This window comes from Carcharodon carcharias, chromosome 21 (genome assembly GCF_017639515.1).
Source record: "Carcharodon carcharias isolate sCarCar2 chromosome 21, sCarCar2.pri, whole genome shotgun sequence".
Classification (NCBI taxonomy): domain Eukaryota; kingdom Metazoa; phylum Chordata; class Chondrichthyes; order Lamniformes; family Lamnidae; genus Carcharodon; species Carcharodon carcharias.
In genome coordinates this window covers 15,769,455-15,794,584 of record NC_054487.1, presented here as the reverse complement: position 1 = coordinate 15,794,584, position 25,130 = coordinate 15,769,455, and the positions used below count along the sequence as shown (strand labels likewise).

Below are 25,130 nucleotides of genomic sequence, written 5' to 3'. Positions count from 1 at the left end.
TGTAATTGTTAAATAACTTTGGTTTTTCCTTTATTTTACCTGCCAATGTTTTTTCATGCCCCCTTCTTGCTCTCCTAATTTCCTTTTTAAGTCCCCGCCCTACACATTCTATACTCCTCTAGAGCTTTCGCTTTTTTTGAGCCCTCAGTATCTGCCGTTAGCCTCCCTTGTTTCTCTTTATCCAATCCTGTATATCCCTCGACATCCAGCATTCCCTGGATTTGTTGGTCCCACCCTTTTATCTTTACTGGAATTTGTTGGCCCTGTACTCTCCCTATTTCCTTCTTGAATGAGTCCCACTGCTCTGACGCAGGTTTACCTAAAAAGCAGCTGCTCCCAGTCCACTATGGCCAAATCATATTTGACCTTATTAAAATCGGCCTTCCTCCAGTTTAGAACTGATTTCTGGCCCATCCTTGTCCTTTTCTATAACTCCGTTAGATTCAAGGTTGTTATGATCACTATCTGCAAAATGCTCCCCCACTGATACCTTTACCACTTGCCCAGTTTCATTCCCTAAAATTAAGTCCAGGACTGCCCCCTCTCTTGTACGACCTTCCATGTCTAGCTTAAAGCTCTCCTGGATGCATTTTAAGAATTCTGGTCCCTCTAAACCTATCACACTATGACTAACCCAGTTAATGTTGGGGAAGTTGAAATCCCCCACTATTACTAACCTATTATTTTTACACTTCTCTGAAATTTGCCTACATATCTGCTCTTCTATTTCTCTCTGAATTGTTTTTTTTGGGGGGCCTATAATGCACTCCCAGCAATGTGATTGCTCCTTTTTTGTTTTTATATGGTTTCATTTGAGGAGCCTTCTAAGATGTCATCCCTCCTTACTGCTGTAATTGATTCCTTGATCAATATTGCGATACCCCCTCCTCTTTTACCTCCTTCCCTTTCTCGCCTGAAGACACAAATCCTGCAATGTTGAGCTGCCAATCCTGCCCCCTCTCAACTATGTCTGTGACCGCAATGACATCATACTTCCATGTATTAATTTGTACTCTCAACCCATCAGCCTCATTCATCAGACTCTTTGCATTAAAATAAATACCATCCAACCTTGCCAAATTCCCTTGTGCTTTAACTGGCCTATAATTTCTATGCCTTCCAGACTCACTTGCTCTCTCTTCTAATTTTGGCTGTGCATCTCCCCCTGCTGAACCTCCTCTCAGGGTACCACCCCCCCCCCCCCCCCCTGCCAAGTTAGTTTAAGCCCTCCCCAGTAGCACTAGCAAACCTCCCTGCAAGGATGTTGGTCCCATTCTGGTTCTTGAGCATCCTGTCCACCTTGTATAGGTCCCACTGCCCCCAGAAATGGTACCAATGTCCCAGAAATCTAAAGCCCTCCCTCCTGCACCATCTCTCCAGCCACGCATTCATCTGGACTATCCTCCTATTTCTATTTCTATACTCACTAGTGTGTGGCACCGGAAGTAATCCAGAGATTACTACCTTTTGAGGTCTTGTTTTTTAAATCTGCTTCCTAACTCCCTAAATTCTGCTATGCAGGACCTCAACCCTCTTCCTACCTATGTCCTTGGTACCAATATATACCACGATCTCTGTCTGTTTGTCCTTCCCCTTTAGAATGCCCTGCAGCTGTTCAGTGACATCCTTGACCCTGGCACCAGGGAGGCAACATATCATTTTGGAGTCACGTCTACAGCCGCAGAGACGCCTCTTTGTTCCCTTTACTATCGAGTCTCCTACCACTATTGCTCTTCCCCTCTTCTCACCCCCAACCTTGCAGCTGAGCGACTCACAGTGCCATGAGTGTGGCTACGCTCCCCAGAGGAATCATCACATTCACCATTTTCCAATACGGCAAAACGGTTCTTGAGTGAGCTGTACCCTGAGGATTTCCTGACTGTTTGCCTGACACCTTTCTTCTGACTGATGGTCACCCATTCACTGTCTGCGCTTCCGTAAGCTGTGGAGTAACCACGTATAAAAACGCGCTATCCATGAAACACAGCCTCGCAGGTGCACATCAGTGCCTCCAGCTGCTGATCAAGCTCCGAAACCTGGCCACCACCACATTCTCTCGGCATTTTAGGTTTGCCCCCAGATATGGAGTCACTGCAGCATTGATACTGCTCATCATTGCGATCACTGCTCCAATCAAGGCAATGTCAAGTACACTGCATACCTGGAATTTCCTGTAATCTTTGATTTGTTCACAACCCTGGGCAGAGGAACATCATTCACACACCCCCCCCCCCCCCCCCCCCCCCGGTTTGCTCTGCCATTCAATTGGATTATGACTGGTTCATTCAATTAGACCATTAACTCGGTAATAACCTTACCTAACAAAATCCATCAATCTTAGTTTGAAGTTGGCTGATGCAATTATAAACACCATTCTGGTTTTTGTTGAAATGACATGAGGCTTCTTTTTATTTCATGTGTTCTTACAGACCTGTCAAAAATGACTTTTGCCTGTTGTCAACCCCCAGTTGGTATGCATGCATACCACACATCTCTTCTATTACTGCATACTAGCTAAAGGTGCCAGCTGGTCGATATGTAGCACATGTATATTTTGGGTGCAAATTGATTCTAAAAGAGCTCTGTAATAAAGTTATCTCTTTCAAGTAAGAAACCTGTCCGGTACCTCACGTTCATTACATAACTGGAACGAAGAAAACTCTGACAAAATGTTGTAAAGCATATCTGGAAAGATTCAACCCTTCAGGATTGCCATGGATTCTCCAGGATCTGAAGGTGAATCTCGAGGGCACTGCTGCAAGCAACCCAGGAATTAAATCATGGGTCATTTGAAAAAGAAATGCCATTTCTTTTTGCATGCTTTGAATAGTTGAAGGATGTAAAGACGAGGGTGCTGTAAAGATTTCCAAGAATGCTTCCAGGAACGAGGGACTTCACTTACATGGATAGGTTGGAGAAACTTGGGCTATTTCTCTTTTAGAGAAGAGAAAGTTGAGAAGATTTGATAGAGGTGCTCAAAATCATGAGGTCTGGGCAGAGATGGGGAGAAACCCTTCCCATGGGTGGAAGGTTCAAGAACCAGAGGACACTGGTTTAAGGTCAATAGCAAAGGAACCAGCTGTGACTTGAGCAAGACCTTCTCAATGCAGCAAGCAGTTAGGATCTGGGATGCACGGCCTGTGTGTGTGGTGGACAGAGGTTCAATTGTGGCTTTTCAAAAGTGAATTGGATAGGCACTGGAAAAGAAAAAGATTTCCAGGACTATGAGGGTAAGTCCCAGGGTCGGAGGGAAAGGTGATGAGATGAGCAGTGTTGCTCTTGCAGAGAGCCGGCATGGACATAATGGGCTAAATGGCTGCCTCCTGTGCTGTAAATATTCTACATTTCCACAGTTGAATAGAATTGGGGGAGAAGGCTGTTTAACTTGGACACGGCTGTTGGAGGCAGGAGGTAACGAGATCAAATCTCCATGCATGCATCGCAAGCAGAGTTGACAACTGTAATCCATTGCTGCTGTTTGTTTCTGCAGTGAAAGTAAACACTAGTGTTCAATACTATAGGCTGTCTGGATTCAGTCCATAGTTCTCAGATGCCACTTATTCCTTTCATCATTGGGCAGCCCGATAAATAGACATGGAGGGGCAGCAGTGTCACAGGAGTGGGCTGAGGGCTAGGGTTCCTCTTGCTTGTCTGCAGATAACCGTTAGATGTGTCTCTAGGCTGATTCTCGTTAAATAAACTGAGAACTGTACTAATGCTCTGTGCTGTTGCAGTTTACCTGGTTAAAAGTTGGCTCTGTAGGGAGGGACTGTACACTCCATTGCTGACGACTTGTGTCAATTTTCTCACCTTGCTTTTTGGAGTGTTTTTTTTTAAAATAAGTATAACTGAGATTTTTTATGCCGATTAGATATCCAGCTGCCAAGAAAGAGTTTGCAAATTATTCAACAAACGTTCCCATTTTCACAATGAACTCTGCCCTTCAAAGCTATCAGACACTCTGACTGTCTCCAGGGAATATCTTTATGTAGTCACTAGATTTTTAACCGTCTTATTCAGGAGAATTTAAGTGTTAGGTGAATCCAGACTGCATTGGTCTCTTCAGCTGGCCCCTGCCCTCTCTTTAACATTGGCTGTCTATTAGGGTTCCAGCTATGATTAAATTAATTCCTGGAGGTTTCATCAGATGACTTGCCCCATGCTCCAGCCATTAATTGGCCAATCCTTGAGGCACTGCCTTCCTACACCAATTGGAAAGTAAAAAGACTCATTACCCAATTGGATGATGCTTGACTGTCAACTAAACAGCCTCCCCCCCACCCCCCAAAAGCCATTTTCACTATTTCTATGTCCAGTAAAAAGAAATGTTCAAAGAGAATTTAAAGAAAAACCATCTTTTTTTAATGTCATGATTTTTCTCCAGGGCTGCACACAGCAGTGTCCTAGAGATTAATCTTCAATTCCTGGAGACTCCAGGCCAATCTTGGAGGGTTGGTAACCCTACACTCTATCCCTCACTATCCGGTCAGCTGTTGTAAAACTTAAAAGGGCAAAACAGCGTGTGCCAAGCTTGTTTTCGTTCTGCTCGAACTCTGATCTGGAAATGCTAGCTTGCATTTGATGCAGCTGTTTTTAAAAGGGCAATCCTTATCCTAACAATGACGTTAGTGTGACTTTCTCACGGGCACGTCTTGAAACAGTATTGGTCTAGTAATACAAACAGGAAATGGTGACGTGTTCAGCGGGCCAGGCAGAGAGAAACTGAGTTAACTTCTCAAGTTCTGACAAACCTGAAATGTTAACTGGTTTTCTCTCTCCATTGATACTGCCTGGCCTGCTTGAGTATTTCCAGCATCCTCTGCTTAGATTTCAGATTCCCAGCATCTTCAGTATCTTGCCTTTTGAGCTGCTATAGTAGTGTTGGATGTTGTAAAGGTCTTTATTGGCAGTGAACATGTGGGGGTGCAGCATGTTCAGGCAGAGCTGACCGGTAGTTATTTTGGATTGCCTTGGGCTCAGTTATATTTGGTTGCCATTCTTGTGGTACCTGGAGAGGATCATGGTATACCCTGATCTCCCATCATTGCAACAGAGGAATGACTTGGACTCTGTGATGCACTGTTGATTCCAGGTCCTTTGGTATTTGACAGAAATGCTTTGTATGTAACACAGAGGGAAAATGCATAGCATTAAATCCTATCACCTGTCAAATAGATTTTTTAAATGGCGTGGTTTAGCAAGTTTCAGGGTGACTGTGCCTTCAAGTACCTAGATTTTGAGCTCTAGAATTCCCGTCCTAAACCTCTCTAATTTCCTTGTCCTTCAAGAAACTCCTTAAAACCCACCTCCTTTGACTGCCTGTCCTACTCTTCAAGTGTGGCTCGGTGTCAAGTTTTGCATGGTAATACTCCAATGAGGTGTCTTAAGATGTTTTACAATGGTAGAGATGCTATGTGAATGCAAGTTGTTGTGAGGCAACTAAATCAGTTGCATGCAGAAAATGCAATTTTTGCAAGAGCTGCATTGTTGCACACTACTGATACAATGTCTATGGAGGATAGAATTGTCAACTCTGTATCTGGAGGTTTCATCATTGGATCTCCTCTCTCCAACTGTCCTGACCTCAAGCTTCCCCACCGCCCCCCCCTCATTGGTAGTCCAAAATGTTTATTCTCGTGCCTTTCCGTACCAAGTGGAAGACTCTTCGTTATCTGTCTGCTGATCAAACAGCATTTTCTTTTCCAACTGCCAATAGTTTTCTTTAATAAACCAACGTCTTTCTCCTGAGTTGCTGTCACTGTATTCTGGAGACTGCAAGACGATCCTGGAGGTTTGGCAATCCTAAAGCTGATAGAGACTTGTAAGATTATGACAGATTTAGGTTGAGTATAAAAGGCTGTCCCCCATGAGCTGATGGTGCAAGGCCTAAGGGACAAAGATTTGCTCTTTTGGGTAAGAGATACAGCAGAGCTGTGAGGAAGAAGCTTTTACACAGCAAGTGCTAATGACTTGGAATTCGCTGCTTGTGAGGATGGTGGAAGCAGAGACAACGATTTCAAAAGGAAATTGGAAGTGCACTTGAAAAATATAAACTTGCGGGGCTACAGGGATAGAGCAGGAGATTGGGACTGACTGGATTACACTCCAGAGAGCTAGCATAGACTCGATGGACTGAATGACCACCTTCTGTGCTATAGTGACTCTATGGCCTGGATTTTCACACTTGAGTCAGGTAGCGCCAGTCAGGAAATCTTTGCTCAGTGCACCCACCTTGTGAAAAAGTGCCCTGAATGGTGCAATGGATTTTTGCTCTTAGGAAGGCAGGTGGGGGTGCAGGATGGAGTCAGGACTCACCATTTCCCAGATACGGATTGGAAGCAGCCGTAGGGCCTGCAGAGTACTGAGATGGGCTGTTTAAAAGGCCTGCCTCAGTTCTCTGGGACGTTTGTCCCAGTTGTTTGTTAAATATTAGGCCTCCAGCTCTCGCCCATTACACCCCGTCACCTCTCCCATCTAGTCTCTATGCCCCATTCATGTCAAAGCATGCCTTCCCCTCTCCACCCACCCCCCCATGCCCTCCCATACCCTCTGTCACCTCATGCCCCTATCCATCCCTGCCCTCTATAGCCCCCATGCCAACTTAATGCCAATTCATGCCAACCGATGTCTCCCTTTTCCCTTACACCCTCCATCCAAGTCAACCACTATCCAGCATAGGTAAACCTCAGGAGCCATGTTAAATGAAATAAAACAAATATCTAAATATCTATTACAGCCTTTACTTTGGTTGGAAAAAATGCTTCTATTCATGAAAGCCTATTCAAAACTTTAAAGGCCCCTCAAGTACTTGAACCCTTACCAAAACAGACTTGTATTTATAACTCCACATCAACGACAACTAATTACTTAATAACCATCTTTTGAGCTTTCAATCAAACTGTGAACTTAGTTATCCAGTGGGAAGGTTGTAGGTTGTGGAAAGCAGCCAACCATTAATAATGACATAATGATAGTTCTTGGGGTAATGTTAATAAATAACTATTATAAGTGCGAGAACAGTTTTTTTTCAACACTGATGCAGACAGGTTTTTAAAAAGCTGATAATTTAAACAACTTAGCTTGTTTTCCTTTTTACCTTTCACTGACACAGACAGGTATTTTTAAAGGGCTGGGGATTTAAATGACTTCACAGCTTGACAGTTCTACAGACCTTTTGTCTGCCCTTCAAGACCATTTACGACTACTTTAAAAATTTGTAACTCCCACACTCGAGGGTTAAGACCCTTGTGAGAGCAAAAATGGGTCTATTTGAACTCGACACTGAGTTCAATGACCCTGCTGAATTCAGATTCCCCTCATGTGAATCATGACCTTTCATAAGAAAAAATGGGATCCGTCAGAAATGGGAGTGGAACTTCTGAATCTGAGTCTAACTCGCCAGTTTTAAAAAAAAAAAGTCTATGTAGTCCTCATAACACTGAAAATCTGGGCCTGTGACTCTAAAACAGCGTAATTAGTTACTGGATCAACCACTGGCGAATTAACTGTTGCCTTTCAAACAATGGGCTTGGCCTAAACAACATACTGAGTGACAAGATTCCCACTGCTTCAACAAAATTGCCTTCTATACTTTTCTATTTTTCAATTTTCACTTGATGACATAGGCTCTTGCTAGGGGACTGTACATTGGTGCTAAATTCCCTCTTGTACCTCCATCAAGCTGTCCCATCCTGAGAACCTGGACAGTAAATGCCAGTGGACCATTCAATCATAGAGGGTATGACAGCTGAGCCCCGTCTTGTCCTTGCCTCTCAACGTAACCTGTCTACATTGTCACAAAGATGTGCTTTGTAGAATATTAATTTGTAATGAGGTCTGTTGGATATGTACATGTTGAACTCTTTCAAAAGAACATTTTGTGCTAAAGGACACTGGCCTAGATCTACTAAGTTGCATTTGTGAAAGCCACAAGTCATTTTATGGAGACACAAAGTCTTCAGATTTCTCTGAGGCAATGGCTAATATAAACTCCAAATTAAAACCAGAAAGAGGGACCCAACTCTTAGGCATAAAATATACTTGATTTACGCTAACAGACTGCCACAGGGACAGTAGGGGCAACAAACTTATCCCCTCTCTTTCTCTGAAACCGCTTTCAACAAAGCTGAGCCCTTTTTGTGATTTGAAAACCCACCAGAAAACCTCATTGCTGCAAACTGAGAATTCTTAAAGGAGGATTCCAACTCAACACCAACACCCGTCTCCAACAGAAAAGCGAATCAACCAGCCACTACAATAGTTCTGAAGACTTGTAGACTTGGAATATTGTAGGACCCATAGCCTTTGCAGTATCCAGTGCCTTCAACCATCTCTTGCTATCACGTGGAGTGAACCAAATTGCCTCAAGACTGGCATCTGTGATTCTGGGGACCTCTGGAGGAGGCCAAGGTGGATCATCCACTCGGCACTTCTGGCTGAAGATTGTTGCGAATGCTTCAGCCTTATCTTCTGCACTGCTGTGCTAGGTTCCTCCATCATTGAGTAATGGGATATTTGTGGAGCCGCCTCCTCCAGTGACTTGTTTAATTGTCCACCACCATGCACAACTGGATGAGGCAGGACTGCAGAACTTAGAACTGATCTGTTGGTTGTGGAATCGCTTAGCTCTGTCTATCACTTGTTGCTTATGCTGTTTGGCACGCAAGTAGTCCTGTGTTATAGCTTCACCAGGTTGACACCTCATTTTTTAGGTATGCCTGGTACTGCTCCTGGCGTGCCCTCTGCACTCTTCATTGAACCAGGGTTGATCCCTTGGCTTGATGGTAATGGTAGAGTGGGGGATATGCCGGGCCATGAGGTTACAGATTGTGGTTAAGTACAATTCTGCTGATGGTCCACAGCACCTCATGGATGCCCAGCCTTGAGTTGCTAGATCTGTTTGAAATCTATCCCATTTAGCACGGTGGTAGTCCACACAACATAATGGAGGATATCCTCAACGTGAAGGTGGGACTTTGTCTTCACAGTGTGTGGTGGTCACTCCTACTGAAACTGTCGTGGACAGAGGCATCTGTGGCAGGCAAGTTGATGAGGATGAGGTCAAGTATGTTGTTTTCCCTCTTGCTGGTTCCCTCACCACCTGCTGCAGACCCAGTCTACAGATATGTCATTTAGGGCTCGGTCAATAGCGGTGCTACTCTTGTTGATGGACATTGAGGTCCCCCACCCAGAGTACATTCTAAGCCCTTGCTGCCCTCAGTGCTTCCTCCAAGTGGTGCTCAACATGGAGGAGCACTGATTCATCAGCTGAGGGAGGGTGGTATGTGGTAACCAGCAGGAGGTTTCCTTGCCCATGTTTGACCTGATGCCATGAGACTTATTGGAGTCTGGAGCTGATGCTGAGGCCTCCCAGGGCAACTCCCTCCTGACTGTATACCACTGTGCCACCACCTTTACTGGGTCAGTCCTGCCAGTGGGATAGGACATACCCAGGGATGGTGATGGAGGAGTCTGGGACATTATCTGTAAGGCATGATTCCGTGAGGATGACTGTCTGGCTGTTGCTTGACTAGTCTGTGAGACAGCTCTCCCAATTTTGGAACTAGCCCCCAGATGTTAGTAAGGAGGACTTAGCAGGGTCAACAGGGCTGAGATTGTCATTGTTATTTCCGGTGTCGAGGTTGATGCCAGGTGATCCGTCTGGTTTCATTTCTTTTTTGTTGCTGTGAACAAGCATTTGGACAATCCATGAATAATTTTTCTGACTTTACCTTTTCGGCCAAATTTTAAACATCTGATACTCGGTAAAGTGTTATTTTTGTGAGTGCCTGGGGAAAGTGTGTGCGTGAGGTCTTTGGATTAGTGGGAAGTTGGACATATTCCTACATTTTGATACAGTATTAACATAAAAGTATCTTTACCAGAGTGAGTTTTAGTAATAGAACTAACTCCTTACTTGTTAACTCTCAGAATTTGGCTAGCTTCATTCTTACACTGAGCTATACGCAGTTCAATATATATTGAATTGGCAACACAAGGAGAGAGCCAGCTCAGCCCTTCTAAACTGGTAGTAACAATATGTACAACACTTGTTTGAGCAGAAATTGCTGGATAGTCATGGACAACCCATTAAATCTCGGCTATTGCTTTTTTCCACTTTAAGGCATGAAGAAAGGACTTGCATTTTTATAGCGCCTTTCACAAACCCAGGATGTCCCAACAACTATTGAAATACTTTTGAAGTGTAGCCGCTGTTGTAATGCAGGGATGTGGAGTCAATATGCACACAGCAAATTTCCATCAGTGTACCTTGAGGCAAGGGATTTGATCCCAGCATCTGACTTATAGTCTGTCCACTGTATTGTGTGAGTCCAACGTCAAAAGGGTATTTATATACGTTCTTCAGGAAATAAGCAGCCAAGCACATTGAGTATTCTCTAATATAATCCACTCCATTCTCCCCGCCTCTCTACTTCCTCCACCCCAACACCATAGGTAAGGCACCACATGATTGAGTGTGAGAGACATAAATATAAGAAGGTTCCAGACTCAGTAGCCAACTTGTGCTGATATCTGATCTCAGCTGGGAAAGCAATGTGGGTGCTATAGTTAGCCTGAAAATCTGTGAACGACAAATGGGAAAACCATCCCGGGTTGCTGCTCCTAATTGGTGTTGAGTGATCCTTGCCAGCAGCCATTTGTTTATATAGTGCTTCTAACATAGAAAAACGTCCCAAGGAACTTCAGTTATCAGACAAATTTTGACTCGGAGCCACACGAGGTGATGTTAGGTCAGGTGAATAAAAGATTGAGCAAAGAGAGGTTTTAAGGAGTGTCTTTAAGGAGGAAATAGAGAGAGCCGGAGAGGTTTAGGGAGGGAATTCCAGAGCTTAGGGCTTCAGGATCACCAATGGGGCTGCTCAGGAGGTCAGCATTGGAGGAGCACAGATATCTCGGATAGTTGCAGGGCTGGAGGTAATTGCAGAGGGAGGGGAGGGGCCACAGGGGGATTTGAAAATGAGGATGAGAATTTTTCAACTGGATTTGTGCAAATCGGGTGTGAACGGACTTGAGCTAAGCCCTTACCTTGGTGGAATAGCCGACCAACACTCAGAGCTGCAGTAGCAGAGGGTCGGAAACTGCAATGGAGAGAAAAAAATGGAAAGGTGAAACTAAATCACTGAAACTCTTTCAGCAGCAATATTTAATCAGCCATCCCTGATCTTTATGTTTAAACGACTTGTGTTATTTGAGAGGTTGTGATACATCTGAGAATGCTGCGGTGAAAAATGTGTTCATGACCAGCTGTTTTAATTGGATTTTATTCACTAATGAGAGAGAATGTAAGCAGTTTGTGTAATATCAAAGATAGTAGTATTACAGAGAGGCACTTATACATTTTTTTTAATATGGCCTCTCTATTACTGAAAAGTCATAAGTAATGTGCATGCTATCAGGAGTTATTTTTAAAATGATAGTGAGGATTTATTGCATGCGTGCAAGATTGCTACAGTGCCCACAGAATGGATTAGGAGTGTAAACCTTTCCACGAAAACAGGCAAGATACCTTGAGTTCTACACCCAGAGTTGAAAAGAGAAAGGAGATATGGGAAATGCAGATTATAATGTGCAGAGAATTTTCATCTAGGATTCCATGCATTGTTTTGCCTCTCTGGCAGGAGTCCAGCTGGCTAACTAGCAGCTGTTAGGTAGGAGGATGTTAACTTGCACAGGGAAGATCACACACTCTTCAGATAGACCAAACTGGAATATGTTAACCAGAACAGAGCAATTACAGATGGGCTTCAGACTGGAGTTGGGAGTGTAACAGCAAGTCTGTATTTGTGTTGAAACTTTATACACAAAGCAGTGTGTTTTTTTTTCAATATTCGTTCATGGAATGTAGGCACTGCTGGCTAGGCCGGCCTTTATTGCCCATCCCCGATTGCCCTTGAGAAGGTGGTGGTGGTGAGTTGCATCTCACAAATAGAATTTTGAAGAGCAGGCATTGTTGTAACGTTGACAAATGCCTGGCCACCACACTGTTTTATGCACAGATAGAAGCATGTTCTTTTTTTAAAAAAAAAAAGCTTCTTTCACTGTTTTTCCTTTTAGTTTTGAAGTCTGCAACCATTTTCCAACCGAAATCACTGCTTCATTGGCAGAGCTTAGAGCTAAAGGTGGGACAAATAAGCTCAACAGCACCACTACAATCAAGTAATAACCTCTGACTAGCTGAGACAGTGGCCACTAAAGGTACTGCAACTCTGCTAAATTATCTCTAAAAGCAGCTGGTGGAACGTTGCATAGCTGTCCAAAGCTCCAGGTAGCACTAAAACTCCTGAAAAAAGCTAAAGTATGGCCACATAATTTCCAATGCTAGAAGGCAATGGATCTCCTGGACAGAAAGTTCGAGTACTACACCCAACTGACGGTACCTGCGGAATCCAGCGGAAATCATCAGAATATGCCCAGAACCAAGATCGCATCAACAATGAACACCAAATGGCATGACAAGAGTGTGATGAAACAGATGCCAAATCAGAGCAACACCACAACCAGAAACCCCAAGTACTGTGACTAGAACACGATCTAAGGGGCAACACAAACAAATCACCCCTAACCAGCATTCTGAAAACATACAGCATCCCCCAGCAAAGATCACCATAACTAAAGCTGGACAGATGAGCAAACTGGCGATATATTTCAGAGACTTCTAAATTTATTGCTCTGTGTTAAAGTACATTCAGATGCAATATTATTTTGTTTTTTTGCTGTTATGTAAGTAGTTTTTATTTTAAAGGTAATCCTTTAGTTAAAAAGGGGGATGTTACGATACAATGTGCATGTACCTTTTTAAGGATGCGTTTCTTAAACGTCTGTCAGTTATTTCACACCTTGACAGGATGTGATGTATTAGTCCCAGGACTTGATAGACAGTTGGCAAACAGCAGGGTAGAGATCAGATCTACCTTGCTTAGTCTCTTAATAACTCTATCTGTGTATAGTCTTATTTTCAAATAAAGACCCCACATTATTGTTCTGCCAATCCTTGTGTATGATTGGTGGATTTCCATTGAAGAAGAGGAATGTCATCCCCAGCGGACATCTCAAAGAGCTTTACAGCCAATGAAGTGCTTTTTGAAGTGCAGTTACTGTTGTAGGAAATGCAGAAGCCAATAAGCCAATAAGCTCCCACAAAAGCAATGTGATAATGATCAGATAATCTGCTTATGAGATGTTGATTGAGGGATAAATGCTGACCAGGACACCAGGGATAATTTCCCTGTTCTTCGCAATAGTGCCATGGGATCTTTGACTTTCACCTGAGCAGGCAGATGGGGCCTCAGTTTAACATCTCATCTGAAAGATGGTACCTCTGACAGTGCAGCATTCACTCAGTACTGCACTGGAATGTCAGCCTTGGCTTTTGTGCTCAAAGATGCTGAAATTGGACTTGAATCTGGAACATTATGATTCAATGGTGAGTTTTCTAACAACTGAGCCATGGCTGATACATTAATATGGAAATAATATTAATGTATTAAAGTAATACTGTATCAGTTTGCTATTTCAGCAGTTATATTTATGGCATATTGGAACATAATTATACATTCTGTTTCAAACAGCTTTTCTTTTCTCACTAACAGTGCAAGAAACTATAACAATTCAGTAATAGTTGCTTTTGACAAGATTGCTATAACATTGAACAAAATCCACAGTGTAATCTGCATATGTAGATCAGGTCTAGTTAGCATAATTCATTAGTATTTTCTCCCTTTCAATGTGTGATGATTTATAATTTATAAATTTTATCCAGACAGGACTTGTGGTTTTGGAATTACAGGGTAGAATCTGTTTTGTAATCAACTTGTAATTTATATATATATGTAAATTAATTTCTGAGCATATAATTGGTGTGCTGCCCTGCTCAGTTGAATGAAAAGCTTGTGAAAGCTATTGTTGCATGGCTGCTTGTTGCATTCAGATTTCAGGAGATAAGGGTCTGCATGACAGATCCTTGATCACTAAATCTGGCTGCCTTATACCAGCAACAGATTTGGTCCATCCTGGATCTCTAAAATCTCCCATCAGGATAAAGGAACCCAATGTTGTAGAGTAAACTCAATAGATGACACTCAGAAGCCAGTTTTCGGTACCTGCCAGTCTAAAAGAGGCTAATAGATTGTAATGATAGGATAGCTAGTGAGGCATTATCCAAAACTAGGAGCACCGTGCAACTGCTGTCTTCTCTAGTGTTTCCTTCGCTCACTTTCTCCTCCTCTCCTTCCTTCACCCATTCTCTTTCTTACATTTCCTTGCCATTTTATCCTCTGCTTAACTTCAACTGCTTCCTCCTCCTCTTCCTTTCAACTTCCTCACTTGGTCCTCATCCTTGTCATCTTATGGTTTTGTAAAAGTAAATTGTAGATGAGAAATATCATTTGGCCTACCTTAATGCATCCATTCAGATAAATCCGAACCCCCTCCCCACCCCCATTGTAATATCTAATTGTTTCTTTTGCTTCATTTGGAAGTTCACTCATCCCTTCCTTTTCTCTCTCCTGTATTCTACTTACTTTCTGCTAAAGATTAAGAATTATAAGTAATTAAATCCATTTAATGTGAAAAAAATCGCTTATATTGCTTTTATTTTATTAGTTCTGTAGTTAAAATTGTAAAGTCGGCAAATGTAGCTGACAGACACTATCTGTAAAATGGCAGCAAACTGTCATATAACACAGCCTTGGATAGTTCAAATACTCTCAGGCACATCTATCTGTTTATTAGTTTCTGTACAATAAATAGATAGGGTAGTTTGTCATATCCTGTAGTTGTGCAGTGCAGTTTGAGTCTGGTTGTGTTGAATTAATAAACGAAACGTAAAGCCAAGATTGAAGGTGATGGAGGCGTTGATGTAGTCGTTGTTATCTGATCATTGTGATGTAACGTTCAGAGATAGCTGGAAGACTGAGATCATCCAACTGGAATGCACCTCCAGCGTTAACCTTTAATAAACAGCAAATGTCTGACTCTTTCCAAAAATCCATCCTGAGCATATTGACCATATTGTGAGAGAAAACAGACATTTGCATCAACCCCATTCTCAATCCTATCTCCCTATTTTAAGTAGTTTCTTCCTCCATATCTTATCCATTTTACCTTCCCTTATTCTATACCTGACATACTTTACTCTAAATCTTGTTGACCTCTTCTACTGACACAAGACCGTCTCTACCATTGCACTTTGATTCCTCCTCCCATTTTCAGCCTTATTAATGAGCCAACAGTGTGAGCAAGTGTGCCATTTTGCTTTACCAGATTAGAAAGTTACAGCTGTAAGATTTTTCTAATGTGATGAGTCAACTGCCTAATAAAATTTTATTTGGCTTTTAAATTGTGCTTTAGAGTCTTGTACACCAGGGGAGTTAGGGCCAATTTACTGCACCGCTATGCACAATGCCTCTGATCGTCAAAGGGGAATATACAGCAGATGGAAATAACGGAGAGGAGTACCTGAATCAAATTGATAAAGCTGGAAAGGACATCTCAGCAATGTGGAAAGGGGCATCCATATCACTGGGCTTTTCCCAAATGGTCAAGTAGCCAACTGAAAGATCTTGCCTGCCAGTTAGCCTCTGATTATCACTTCCACTTCATGGGTAGCTCTGTGCCTCCCCTAACGATGAGGCCAAGATGCAGAGCCAGTTGCCCGGCAGAGCACTTTAATACATTTTAGTGCACAAATTGAAGGGAACCAAGCTTCAACCAGGAGAAAGGATTGAACAATGTTGGGAGTTTTCTGAAGGACCACATTTGTAGGTTTGACCAGTACTGAACCCTGAGAACTTTTTTGAGAAGAAATGTTTTTTAAACTCGCCTGTTAGGATTTATTTTTATGATAACGTGAGGATACTTCAAACGTCACATGCTTTTTCATAAATTGATGGCTCATTTATTAATTCTTCAGTTTTTTTAGAATTTTCAGATTCTTCCCCTCCCCAACCCTGACCCCGAACAAATTCACTCAGGCTAGGGCCATGGTTCCATGGTCATGCTATTCCAATTTAAAGGAACTTGGGTCATTCTGTATACTGGAACCCAGACCTGAGTATTAATGGGTTATTTAATCATCCTGCTGTACATGAACTGTTGCCCCAATCACATGGCACAAATAGCCAATCAAAAGCTTTTATCCTATCATCCTGGCTCACGTTAAAAGGAAAGAGTCAAAACCAATAGGCCTCCCCTTACCCAACTAATAGAACTTGGGACCGTCAGGAAAGCTTATTGTTTACAATACTCTAGCATTTAGCCTCTTTTTTGAAATAATTGGTGATCCCAGTCCAGCGATGGCTCAATTTTAAATTTCTTATCCTTGTGTTGACATCCCTCCAGTGTCTTACCTCTCATCATCTCCAAACCACATGAGCTCCCTCTCCCTTCCCCACAACTCACCCTGCCCCCAAACCAACCTGATGTCTCTGTGTTCCTCTAATTCACATCCCTGATTGTAACTGCTTCACTATTGGCAGCTAGACCTTCAGCTGTCTAGGCCCTAAGCTTTCAAATATGTCCTCATTTCCTTTTTAAATGCAGTTAATAATTTCTACATCAATAGCCACTTAAGGTTAACCATTCCATGATCTATTTAAACTCTGCGTAATAAAAATGTCTTCTGACCTCCCTCATCATTCTCATAGCAAAATTCCTCATTCTGTGCTGCATTGTAAGTAATTCATTAATTAATGGAAGCAGGTTTACACTCTTACTGCCTCAGAATTGTGCATAATCATAAAGACTTCTAGAATGTTCAGCAGTAACATTCTCATCTCTTATTCAGGAGGCTGTGGGTACAAGTTCCACTCCAGAGATTTAAACCTACAATCTAGGATGACAGCCTGATGCTGTGGTAAGGAAAAGCTTCATTATCAGAAGTGCCGCCTTTCAGCGAAAACGTTAAACTGAGGTGCGGTTTGCTGGCTCAGATGCATGTAAAAGATCTGTTAGGACAAGGTGAGGAGGGGGGTCAAGTCTTCCCACTTTGCCTATTCCTTGTTTGGCCACAGTAGGTTTTTTTTTTAAAAAAAAGGATGGGCTTGGCAATTCAGCGAGCATTTAACTGTTTACGTGTTGTGACTATATAGAAGTAAACAAACAGACTGGTTTGCTTGAGTTTTTAAAACAGAAAAGAGAATATTTATTCTACTTAACCCGGTTTAACCGGTTTAAGTAAAATAATCCCTCTCCCTCCCCCTCTCTCACCCACGCACATTACAGAGTGGGAGTATAGACACGGCTCTTGAAGGTTGGTGGCTTAGTTAGCTTCAGTCTGAACTCGGTTCTTTAGGTTCAATGTCGAGGACGTTTAAAGATGTAGACGGACAATTTACCGGTTAAGATTTCAGCTGCAGGGTTGAGGTCTTTGTAAAATCTCTGCCTGAGGCACTGGGAGAGTCAAAAACAGCAGACAGGGTTCAAAACTTGAAAGTTGGATGGAAAGAGAGAGAGAGAGAGAGACCCTCATAGGGATCTTGCTTTTTCAGCATCTCAGTTACTTGTGCTGGTCTGCAGAGAAAATAGGTGCTTAAACACAAAGGGTTAGCTGGCTTGTCACATGACCCATGCTCGCCGACCGACCAGTTACCTCAAATATGCATGTGGTTTCATGGGCTCCAAGTACATGGCTTATATGATGAATGGTGTCTGGCCAAATTACCTTCACAGCCAGAGTCCCGTTGTCCAAGTGATTATGTCTAATGGTTTGACTCCAGTTGGTTGAGTATCCAGGTGATTGGATGTTTTTGCTAATAGGATATGAGAGAAAGCTCTCATTCATACTCCTTCAAGGCAGTTGTTTATGATGAGGCTTTGCAGGCATAAAGGTCGGAATTTTCCAGCCCTCCCCACCATGGTGGGTTCCCCTGTGGTAGGGCCAGCACGCTATTGTAATCTCCATTTACGTCAGTGGGACCGGAAGATCCCACTGGCGTGAGGTGCTGGCAAATTCTGGCCGTTGCCGCCAGTTCAATAGCTTTGGCACGTTGAAGGTTCAGTGATGCAAATGTGCAGCCACGTTTTTGTGATTTTAAGTCATTGGAATATGGCTTTAATTTTTTTTTTAAAAATTCAATCCGTTTCCAGCCAGTAACTTCATGAAGTTATTTTTTGTAAAGCGTAACAGATTCCCATGCCACAATTTTTGAGTATCTACAAATTATCCTTCAACCAACATCACTAAAACAGTTAAGTGTTTCTGGGACAATGTAACAAATCAGATGCCATGTTTCTTTAAATTGAAACAGTGACTACACATCAACAGTGCTTCAATGTGAATTACTTTTGAGATGTCCCAGGTTTATGAAGAGATCCTGCAAGTTTATTTGTTTTCTTTCTATACCCCAGAAACTTCTCAATGAAAAGTCCAATTTATCACACCCTCTTTATAATTTCTCACTCCTGGTAATAGGCTCATGACCTCCAATTTATTTGGATTTCCACTATGGTGGTGCTCGTGGTTAGTGGTGGGTGGTGATGTGGTCTTTGTCTTTATCTAGTATCTGCCAGAGTGGGCTGAGATATTACAGCATCACCATTGGAGCAGGTAGGAACAGCAGAAAATCTTTGGCTTTTATTTCTACAAATGTTGCAGCAGCAGCTTTGATGAAAGTTAGCAGTGTATTATTGTGACAACATTACTCATTGATGTCAATGAAGATGACACCATTACATCTCAAGCAAAAGCATAGTTGTTTAAGTTAAATTTGAGAATTGAGCACAGAACTTAGACATTACTGAGGGAGGGCTGCACTGTTGGAGGTGCCATATTTCAGATGAGATTTTAAATCGAGACCCCCGTTTGTGTGGTTGCAAAAAATCCCACAGCAGCAAAAGGGAAAGATCAGGGGAGTTTTCCCCAGTGCACTAACCAACATTTACCTCTTAATCAGCTCCCAAAAACAGATTATCTTGTCATTATCACATTGATGATTATGCGAGCTTCCTGTGTGTAAACTGGCTGCATTGCAACAGTGACTGCTGTTCAAAAGCATGGCTGTAAAGTGCTTTGGGACATCCAGTGGTCTTGGGTGCTGTAGAAATGTAAGCTCTTCCTTTCTTTAAGAGGTAAACCAGTCTGACTGAATTTAACTGAAGCTTGTAGCTCGATGTTTAAGAAAATTGAATACTGTACAGTGAGGAGACTATAAAAAGGACTCTGCCCCAATGATGTCCGTGGAAACCTCTCTTGTAGAATGAGGTAAGTAGAAAGATTATCTCAGGAAACAAATCAGTTTAACGATCGGTGACTGGAACAGAAGTTGAGGTTTCAAGTGGCATCCATCAATCCCTATCTCTGGTCAGCCCTTGAGAACATTTGAGTTACTGATGACGGAAAGGAACAAATAAACATGTTTTATGGGTTTGACCATGTGAGCAGTGCACACCTCGCTACAGATAATGCTTTGACAAATGAATGCGCCTCGTCTGTAGGCACTTAGAAATCTGTCAACAGCGGCTGTGCATGTTGACTGGGATCCTCATTCTGGACAGCTCTCCTTTGCAGCATTATCTGATAAGGTATGGTCAGCTTTTTCTCTGGCAAGCTTTCAGATCTTGAGTTACTGCACCCGGTGTGACCTTGACCGTTGAGGCTGCTGCAGTTGCGTCTCTAGTTTGAAAGTTTTAAATATGGTTCTTCCGAGACCAATTGTGCGGATTTCTGGAGAACTGCAGAGACTGTCTATGACCTAAATCCATTGAAGTACAAAGCTACTTTCCTGATGTTTGCCTTTGGAGGGTTCACCCTTTCAGGTTGCCTGACCAAGCTGCTTTCAAAGCGTTTTTCTTGAGGATGTCAACAATTGAGGCAAAGAAAGAAAGGTGGCCATCTTTTTTAGACTGGAGAGGTTTTATCCGAATCCTATTGTGTCAGATATTGCACCTTGTGGCATGGCCCGTTTGTCAAACCTTTTCCTACGCTTTCAGCTTAAATGCTTTACCTCATCGATACGCAAGCTGATTAACAATGGGAGAGGGAAAAAGGGGCAACTAGGGCTTTAGTGAGCAGCGGGACCAATGGTGTACTTTAACCAACAAGCTTCAAGGTCTGAGAAACAAACAGGGGAACAATGGAAGCAGGGTGAATTCGTGCCAGATTCAGGGTGCAGAAAGAGAGAGGTTTGATTGAGAGGGAAGGGGCAAAAAAGAGGCAAAGGAAAAGTTAGAAAATGTTTTTAAAATTTTATCTCCCAAGACACATTTTCTACCTGCAGGATTGAGACTGAAAAGTTGAAAGTTTAAATATTTTCTTTCTTGGTCAGGGAGGTTGATTGGCATTGTATTAAGAATTATCAAGTTGTTAAAATGGTTTCTCAAGTTGTTAATAAATATGATGTGGTTAAGGGTGAGATTCCATTTGTGCAACAGCAAACAGCAAAACGGACTAAATCAAGCAGAAAGATCTCGAGGTTCATAACTCATGGTGTGGGCCTCAATCTCCAACCTTGGTTGATTTACACATTAATAATGCTGTGTGCCATTAACACAGCATTATTTTTCCAGCAACATGTGGTCCATTATCCTTGGCGCTGACACGAGATGGTCACCAAATGTTCCCTCTTGACTGCTATTGTTTGAGGACCTTGTTTTTTGTTCCTGCTAGTCCGCAAATCTAAATGCTGCTCCTATTTTGTTAACCTTGCATTTTCATCACCTCAAAACCTCATCAAGTGGGTTCTCATTTTCTGGCCTACAGTGGACTTTAGCCTGGAGCCGCTCTAGCCCTGTGGTTTCTGATCTCCGCCTGTGAGGCACAGATATGCTGCTGTATCGAGCCCCCAGTGTTGTTCCATTAGTTCTGTTGTATAAGGCCCCATAGCACTGTTTACTGAAGGCCAGAGAGCTCTCCTGGTGTCCTGGCCAACATTCAAACATGACCATAAATAATTAACAGGTCATTCATCTCTTTTGTTGTTTATGAAGCCTTGCTGCGTGTTTTTAAAAAAATTGGCTGCACTGTCTGCTTGCATGCCAACTGACTACCCTGCAAAAGTAATGTAATGGTTATTAAGTACTTGAGGACACCCCAAGGATGTGATGAGGTACTATATTGTTTCGATAAAACTGGATAATGTAAGTGATTTGAGGGCAATATATCTAACTAGCTTTTGCAAAAACAAGATGCTTGCTTTTGGCTTTATTATGCTTGGAAGAGAGGCAGAGATGGTATAATTGGAGTTATTTTATCACTATGAAGGGAATCAAAGTTAATTCAGGTGAATTACTCAATGGTAACGAGGTTAAATATTGGGAGTGGAAGTTAAAATGAGGAATTTAGAAGGAAGAAGGGCAAGGCAGACACCTAATGCCCAGCACTGAAACAGACCATTTAGCTCAACTGGTCCATTTAGGTTCCTTTATGATTGTCTCCCTGCCCTACTTTATGTCCCTTTACCATCCTATCTTTCTGTTCCTTTCCCCTTCACGTGCCTATCCAGCTTCCCTGTAAATACATCCCCGCCACTCACCTCAACTACTCCTTGTCTAGGTAGGTTCCGGATGCTCGTCACTATCTGGGACTGAGGTTTCTTCAGAATTCCCTGTCGATTTCAGCAGAAATCAATATTCCTGAATCTGTTATGGGAAAAGAGCACTGAAATAAACGGTTGTGGATGGGCTCATGGCCACGATTGTGTCACTACAGAAGGCAAAGAGATGGTTAAAAAGCAGGCTGATGTGTGTGATGTTTGAAAACGCTAGTTTGACGTTTTTCCTACAGATTTTCTCATTCAAGCATGTAAAAAAAAAAAGAGAATAACCTCCATAGTGGCTCATCTTGGACATGATAAATCCTGTATCGGGGACCATGATAAGTGCACATTATATTGCCTCCATAGTGGCCTGTGCTGAATTTGGCACAGGTCCAATTTATTACAGCTATTATTATCGTTTGAGTCACTCAACAGCCCAAGATATCCCTAGCAGCTCATATATAGTTCAACCATAAGTGTATATGAATCAATGGATAAGTTTGAGAATCATGATCGGATTCTGAGCGAAGTGGTCTATTTATAAAGTCTCAATATCACCTTGGTAGACTTATGCCCTGCCCCCTCCCTCCTGTTCTAAGAATATATCGTAATGTTTTAAATAGGCATATCATGTTAGCCTGGCACTGAAAATGTTGATTTTTCTCATTATCTGCAGGCCTCTCTCTGAAGCTCCCTGTGCCAGTTTTGTCCTGTTCACTATGTGCAGATGGCACACACTTTTTTTTTTGATGATACAACATCCAGTCCCAAAATGTCAGTCATGACTCAGTGGGCAACACTCTAACTTGAATCAAGGGGATTCAAGTTCTATTGCAGAGACTTGAGCACAAAAATCCAGGCTGACACTCCAGTGTGGCACTGAGGGAGTGCTGCACTGTCAGAGGTTCCAATTGTCACCTGAGATGTTCAAACTGTGGCCCCAGCTGCACCCTGAAGTGAACGTAAAAGATCCTACGACGTTAGTCGAAGAAGGTCTGGGGAGGTTTCTCCAGTGTCCTGGCCAATATTTAGCCCTCAAGCAGCTTCACTGATTATCTGGCCATTATCACGTTACTTTTTGTGGGACCTTGCTGTGGGCAAATTGGTTACTGCTCCAACAGTGACACCTTTTCCTCCTTTCTTGTTTCAACACTGATCTAAACCCTTCAGCAATTTCTTAACTGCTTCCAACACCACTTATTTAAGCATCTGTATCTTTTGAATCGTGGAACGGTTACAGCCCAGAAGGTAGCAGTTCAGCCCGTAATGCCTGTGCTAGTTTTACTTAGTTGGGTGGATTTGATCACTTCACAGTTGCTAATTTGAGATCGTATAGAAGTGGGAAGATGAGAAGACACTCTGGTAGCGCTGAATTATGTGAGGAGTCAATGACGGTATGTTGTTTAACCACTGGGATTGAATCTGATCATGTAAAACCTGTTCAACCCAGATCTGTGCTTCAAACTCCACTTCCTATTCAGTGTAAAATAAATAAATCCACCACTGCAGCATTAACCCCCACCTCACACGATTCTGCCCCCCTCAACATGCAATTTCTCTGAGGGTTTCCTTGCTATCTTTTCGCACCATTTCATTCGTTCAAAAATCAGCTGCCAGTATCCAGTCATGTGTATCCATCTTTCCCTATCTCATGATGGGGTGCTTGTTTCCATGGGGAGACTGTGGTATACTCACTGGACTGGTAAGCCAGAGGCCTGGGCTCACGCTCTGGGGGCATGGGTTCAAATCCTGCCACAGCGGCCGGTGCAGTTTAAATTCAGTTAATAAAAATGGATTGCACACTAGGTGACCACGGTTAATCAATTGTTGTGTAGAGAAGGAAATCCGCTGTCTAACTCCAGATGGTTGACTCTTAACTGCTCTCTGAAAATGGACAACAAATGCTGGCCTTAGCGATGCTCGCATCCCATAAAAAGAATTTTAAAAAATCAATTATGTTCTTTTTATTCAGGTGCTCTACACCCGACCTCTGTCCCTACCCCCACAATCTCTGCAAACTTCTCAATGTCACCCTCACCCACTGACATAGCCTTCACCCAAGAATTGTTAAATCGTCTTCTACATTTTATAAGGCCTCTTACAAACTTGTTCAAATCTTATCCTTTTAGACCAGCTTTTGGCTTGGCCTCCTCCCTCCCACTTAGCGTGGTTCTCATTTGTTATTCCTTTAATTAATCTCTCTTCGTTTTTTATCTCCCCCTTTTTTCTCTCCATTTGGTGTTCGCTGCATGAAAGGTGCTACAATAAATGGCAGTTGCTGCTGATGACTCTGGCCATTGAGGGATTGCTACACTGAGGTCGACGTTGACTTTGTCTGACAGTGTGAAGCAGGTGATAGCAAGTCGACAGCCCAATTTACATCTCTCTCGAGCTCCATTTCCATTGTAACGGACAGATCTGAAAATCAAAAGAGATGGAAAATGGGTTTCCAGCTAGCTATCACACAAGAAGTAGGAACAGGAAGGACCATGTGGCCCATCGAGCCTGCTCTGCCATTCAATACAATTGTGGCTGATCTTTGGGCATCAACTCTATTTTCCTAAACAAAAACAGAATTACCTGGAAAAACTCAGCAGGTCTGGCAGCATCGGATGCTGCCAGACCTGCTGAGTTTTTCCAGGTAATTCTGTTTTTGTTTTGGATTTCCAGCATCCGCAGTTTTTTTGTTTTTAACTCTATTTTCCTGCTCGCTCTCCATATCCCTTCATTCCCTGAGACCAAAAATCTGTCTATCCCAGCCTTAAATGGAGTATCCACAGTCTTCTGGGGTAGAGAATTCCAAAGGTTCACAACCCTTTTGAGTGAAGTAATTTCTCCTCATGTCAGTCGTAAATGATCAGCCCCTTATCCTGAGACTGTGCCCCTGCGTTTTAGATTCCCCGACCGGCAGAAACAATCTCTCAGCATCCAGCCTATCAAACCCTTCAGAGTTTTGTAGGTATCAATGAGATCGCCCTTCATTCTTCTTAATTCCAGAAACTATGAGCCCAATTTACTCAGCCCTTTTTCAAGAACAACCCACTCAACCCAGGGACCAATTTAGTGCACCTTCACTCTACCGCCTCTAATGCAATTACATCCTTTCTTAAACCTGGAGACCAAAACTGCACACACTACTCCAGATGTGGTCTCATCAAAACCCTGTACAAATAGACTGTCACGTGCAATGGAGACACAAACCTGTGTCTGTTCCGACCTGCCAGACAGAAGTTGGCAAATTGGTGGGGCAGGTGCCAAGAAGAAAAAATAGCCTTTTATTTAAAAAAAAATGGCATAAATGAAACTAGTAGGTCTGCATTATTCATGTGCATCCTTCAACAGAATAATACAATCAATATGGCACTTTGCCTCTCAGTAACTTCTTTCATATAGTTTGCACAGGAGTGGGGGGGACATCTATTGACGTGGGCCAGGATTTTACAGCCCTGCCATGGCGCGTTTCCCCTCCCAGCAGATGCGCTAAGACATTTAAATCTCGATTCAGTTCAGCAGGACCGTAATATCCTGCTGCATGGGAGGGGCAGTAAAATGCTGGCCATGAAGCATGTTTCACAGAACACTGGGAACCTAAGATAGTAACTCAATAGCATGTTATTTTCAATGGTTCCTTCCAGCTGA

The 25,130-nt window shown here is 42.7% G+C and overlaps 1 protein-coding gene across 2 annotated transcripts in view; it reads left to right on the top strand.

The window, feature by feature from the left end:
• large1 (LARGE xylosyl- and glucuronyltransferase 1) overlaps positions 1–25,130 on the top strand; it is a 473,246-nt gene that overhangs the window by 69,641 nt on the left and 378,475 nt on the right. The window contains exon 1 of one of the 2 annotated variants that reach the window (XM_041215936.1): positions 16,824–16,873. The exons of the other annotated variant lie outside the window; for it this stretch is intronic. The gene's annotated coding sequence lies outside the window, so the exon portion shown is untranslated. Of the gene's footprint in view, positions 1–16,823; positions 16,874–25,130 lie in introns of those variants that run through there. 2 annotated transcript variants of the gene reach the window in all.